This window comes from Schistocerca serialis, chromosome 7, assembly GCF_023864345.2.
Source record: "Schistocerca serialis cubense isolate TAMUIC-IGC-003099 chromosome 7, iqSchSeri2.2, whole genome shotgun sequence".
NCBI lineage: Eukaryota > Metazoa > Arthropoda > Insecta > Orthoptera > Acrididae > Schistocerca > Schistocerca serialis.
Genome location: NC_064644.1, coordinates 235,729,002 through 235,734,578, shown reverse-complemented (window position 1 = coordinate 235,734,578; position 5,577 = coordinate 235,729,002). Strand labels below are relative to the sequence as shown.

The window sequence follows — 5,577 nt, the reverse complement described above, 5'->3', positions numbered from 1 at the left end:
TGCTTCGGTAGTTCAGTTGGTAGAGCACTTGCCCTCGAAAGGCAAAGGTCCCGAGTTCGAGTCTCGGTCGGGCACACAGTTTTAATCTGCCAGGAAGTTTCAAGTGTTATGTGTTTCATCTTGAACGTTGATGCTCCACTTCTTCATATTATCCTACATCTACATCTACATTTATACTCCGCAAGCCACCCAACGGTGTGTGGCGGAGGGCACTTTACGTGCCACTGTCATTACCTCCCTTTCCTGTTCCAGTCGCGTATGGTTCGCGGGAAGAACGACTGCCTGAGAGCCTCCGTGCGCGCTCTAATCTCTCTAATTTTACATTCGTGATCTCCTCAGGAGGTATAAGTAGGGGGAAGCAATATATTCGATACCTCATCCAGAAGCGTACCCTCTCGAAACCTGGACAGCAAGCTACACCGCGATGCAGAGCGCCTCTCTTGCAGAGTCTGCCACTTGAGTTTATTAAACATCTCCGTAACGCTATCACGGTTACCAAATAACCCTGTGACGAAACGCGCCGCTCTTCTTTGGATCTTCTCTATCTCCTCCGTCAGACCGATCTGGTACGGATCCCGCACTGATGAGCAATACTCAAGTATAGGTCGAACGAGTGTTTTGTAAGCCACCTCCTTTGTTGATGGACTACATTTCCTAAGCACTCTCCCAATGAATCTCAACCTGGTAATCGCCTTACCAACAAATAATTTTATTTGATCATTCCACTTCAAATCGTTCCGCACGCATACTCCCAGATATTTTACAGAAGTAACTGCTACCAGTGTTTGTTCCGCTATCATATAATCATAGAATAAAGGATCCTTCTTTCTATGTATTCGCAATACATTACATTTGTCTATGTTAAGGGTCAGTTGGCACTCCCTGCACCAAGTGCCTATCCGCCGCAGATCTTCCTGCATTTCGCTACAATTTTCTAATGTTGCAACTTCTCTGTATCCTACAGCATCATCCGCGAAAAGCCGCATGGAACTTCCGACACTATCTACTGGGTCATTCATATATATTGTGAAAAGCAATGGTCCCATAACACTCCCCTGTGGCACGCCAGAGGTTACTTTAACGTCTGTAGACGTCTCTCCATTGATAACAACATGCTGTGTTCTGTTTGCTAAAAATTCTTCACTCCAGCCACACAGCTGATCTGATATTCCGTAGGCTCTTACTTTGTTTATCAGGCGACAGTGCGGAACTGTATCGAACGCCTTCCGGAAGTCAAGAAAAATAGCATCTACCTGGGAGCCTGTATCTAATATTTTCTGGGTCTCATGAACAAATAAAGCGAGTTGGGTCTCACACGATCGCTGTTTCCGGAATCCATGTTGATTCCTACATAGTAGATTCTGGGTTTCCAAAAACGACATGATACTCGAGCAAAAAACATGCTCCAAAATTCTACAACAGATCGACGTCAGAGATATAGGTCTATAGTTTTGCACATCTGCTCGACGACCCTTCTTGAAGACTGGGACTATCTGTGCTCTTTTCCAATCATTTGGAACCCTCCGTTCCTCTAGAGACTTGCGGTACACGGCTGTTAGAAGGGGGGCAAGTTCTTTCGCGTACTCTGTGTAGAATCGAATTGGTATCCCGTGAGGTCCAGTGGACTTTCCTCTATTGAGTGATTCCAGTTGCTTTTCTATTCCTTGGACACTTATTTCGATGTCGGCCATTTTTTCGTTTGTGCGAGGATTTAGAGAAGGAACTGCAGTGCGGTCTTCCTCTGTGAAGCAGCTTTGGAAAAAGGTGTTTAGTATTTCAGCTTTACGCGTGTCATCCTCTGTTTCAATGCCATCATCATCCCGTAGTGTCTGGATATGCTGTTTCGAGCCACTTACTGATTTAACTTAAGACCAGAACTTCCTAGGATTTTCTGTCAAGTCGGTACATAGAATTTTACTTTCGAATTCACTGAACGCTTCACGCATAGCCCTCCTTACGCTAACTTTGACATCGTTTAGCTTGTTTGTCTGAGAGGTTTTGGCTGCGTTTAAACTTGGAGTGGAGCTCTCTTTGCTTTCGCAGTAGTTTCCTAACTTTGTTGTTGTACCGCGGTGGGTTTTTCCCGTCCCTCACAGTTTTACTCGGCTCGTACCTGTCTAAAACGCATTTTACGATTGCCTTGAACTTTTTCCATAAACACTCAACATTGTCAGTGTCGGAACAGAAATTTTCGTTTTGATCTGTTAGGTAGTCTGAAATCTGCCTTCTATTACTCTTGCTAAACAGATAAACCTTCCTCCCTTTTTTTATATTCCTATTAACTTCCATATTCAGGGATGCTGCAACGGCCTTATGATCACTGATTCCCTGTTCTGTACATACAGAGTCGAAAAGTTCGGGTCTGTTTGTTATCAGTAGGTCCAAGATGTTATCTCCACGAGTCGGTTCTCTGTTTAATTGCTCGAGGTATTTTTCGGATAGTGCACTCAGTATAATGTCACTCGATGCGCTGTCCCTACCACCCGTCCTAAACATCTGAGTGTCCCAGTCTATATCTGGTAAATTGAAATCTCCACCTAAGACTATAACATGCTGAGAAAATTTATGTGAAATGTATTCCAAATTTTCTCCCAGTTGTTCTGCCACTAATTCTGCTGAGTCGGGAGGTCGGTAAAAGGAGCCAATTATTAACCTAGTTCGGTTGTTGAGTGTAACCTCCACCCATAATAATTCACAGGAACTATCCACTTCTACTTCACTACAGGATAAACTACTACTAACAGCGACGAACACTCCACTACCGGTTGCATGCAATCTATCATTTCTAAACACCGTCTGTACCTTTGTAAAAATTTCGGCAGAATTTATCTGTGGCTTAAACCAGCTTTCTGTACCTATAACGATTTCAGCTTCGGTGCTTTCTACCAGCGCTTGAAGTTCTGGTACTTTACCAACGCAGCTTCGACAGTTGACAATTACAATACCGATTGCTGCTTGGTCCCCACATGTCCTGACTTTGCCCCGCACCCGTTGAGACTGTTGTCCTTTCTGTACTTGCCCAAGGCCATCTAACCTAAAAAACCGCCCAGCCCACGCCACACAACCCCTGCTACCCGTGTAGCCGCTTGTTGCGTGTAGTGGACTCCTGACCTATCCAGCGGAACCTGAAACCCCACCACCCTATGGCGTAAGTCGAGGAATCTGCAGCCCACACGGTCGCAGAACCGTCTCAGCCTCTGATTCAGACCCTCCACTCGGCTCTGTACCAAAGGTCCGCAGTCAGTCCTGTCGACGATGCTGCAGATGGTGAGCTCTGCTTTCATCCCGCTAGCGAGACTGGTAGTCTTCACCAAATCAGATAGCCGCCGGAAGCCAGAGAGGATTTCCTCCGATCCATAGCGACACACATCATTGGTGCCGACATGAGCGACCATCTGCAGATGGATGCACCCTGTACCCTTCATGGCATCCGGAAGGACCCTTTCCACATCTGGAATGACTCCCCCCCGGTATGCACACGGAGTGCACATTGGTTTTCTTCCCCTCTCTTGCTGCCATTTCCCTAAGGGGCCCCATTACGCGCCTGACGTTGGAGCTCCCAACTACCAGTAAGCCCACCCTCTGCGACTGCCAGGATCTTGCAGACTGAGGGGCAACCTCTGGAACAGGACAAGCAGCCATGTCAGGCCGAAGATCAGTATCAGCCTGAGACAGAGCCTGAAACCGGTTCGTCAGACAAACTGGAGAGGCTTTCCGTTCAGCCCTCCGGAATGTCTTTCGCCCCCTGCCACACCTTGAGACGACCTCCCACTCTACCACAGGTGAGGGATCAGCCTCAATGCGGGCAGTATCCCGGGCAACCACAGTCGTAGTCCGATCAGGGGATACGTGGGATGAGCTGGCCGTCCCCGACAAACCCCCATCCTGAACCCCACAGTGATGCGCATTGGCAACAGCCTCAAGCTGTGTGACCGAAGCCAACACTGCCTGAAGCTGGGAGCGAAGGGATGCCAACTCAGCCTTCATCCGAACACAGCAGTTGCAGTCCCTATCCATGCTAAAAACTGTTTTGCAAAGAACGTCTGAACTAATCGACAGAGAGCGCAAACAAATCAACAAAATCCTCAGGGAGTTTAACGGATCATAGACATGAATATGGATGTCGAGGTTTGGTATTTGCCTGAGTGCTTTTGCTGACCCTCCTACTTCCATCTCGGACAACTAGGCCAGTATAGCATCCAAGGTGGATTCACGAAACCACTCGGCGATAGATATACTCCAAGACATAACGCCATTATCACCCCAGATGTAGTGCAAGGTTTTGTCCTAAGCAGCACACTGCTGTTTAGGTGGGTGACTCAAATCGCAACAGAGCACTGGATTACATTTAACGGTATTATACACTACTGGCCATTAAAATTGCTACACCAAGAAGAAATGCAGATGACAAAAGAGCATTCATAGAACAAATATATTACACTAAAAGTGATACGTGATTACATTTTCACGCAATTTGGGTGCATAGGTCCTGAGAAATCAGTACCCAGAGCAACCACCTCTGGCCATAATAACGGCCTTGATACGCCTGGGCATTGAGTCAAACAGAGCTTGGATGGCGTGTGCAGGTACAGCTGCCCATGCAGCTTCAACATGATACCACAGTTCATCAAGAATAGTAACTGGCGTATTGTAACGAGCCAGTTGCTCGGCCACCATTGACCAGACGTTTTCAATTGGCGAGAGATCTGGAGAATGTGCTGGCCAGGGCAGCAGCCGAAAATTTTCTGTATCCAGAAAGGCCTGTACAGGACCTGCAACATGCGATCATGCATTAACTTGCTGAAATGTAGGGTTTCGCAGGGATCGAATGAAGGGTAGAACCACGGGTCGTAACACATCTGAAATGTAACGTCCACTGTTCAGAGTGCCGTCAATGCGAACAAGAGGTGACCGAGACGCGTAACCAATGGCACCCCACTCCATCACGCTTCCATTGTGCGTTCACCGCGATGGCGCCAAACACGGATGGGACCATAATGATACTGTAAACAGAACCTGGATTCATCCGAAAAAATGACGTTTTGTCATTCGTGCACCAGGGCTCGTCGTTGAGTACACGATAGAAGGCTCTCCTGTCTGTGATGCAGCGTCAAGGTTAACCGCAGCCATGATCTCCGAGCTGATAGTCCATACTGCTGCAAACGTCGTCGAACTGTTTGTGCAAATGGTTGTTGTCTTGCAAACGTCCCCATCTGTTGACTCAGGGATCGAGACGTGGCTGCACGATCCGTTACAGCCATGCGGATAAGATGCCTGTCATATCGACTGCTAGGGATACGAAGTCGTTGGGATTCAGCACGGCGTTCCGTATTACCCTCCTGAACCCAACGATTCCATATTCTGCTAACAGTCATTGGATCTCGACCAACGCGAGCAGCAATGCCGCGATACGATAAACAGCAATCGCGATACGCTACAATCCGACCTTTATCAAAATCGGAAACGTGGTGGTACGCATTTCTCCTCCATACACAAGGCAACGCCGGTCAACTGCTATTTGCGTATTAGAAACCGGTTGGAAACTTTCCTCATGTTAGCACGTTGTAGGTGTCGCCA

General features: G+C 47.5%; 1 non-coding gene across 1 annotated transcript; it reads left to right on the top strand.

Moving 5' to 3' along the window:
- On the top strand, positions 1-75 carry Trnas-cga (transfer RNA serine (anticodon CGA)). The gene has a single exon. It is a non-coding gene; the product is annotated as a tRNA-Ser (tRNA).
- The last annotated feature ends 5,502 nt before the right edge of the window (positions 76-5,577 follow it).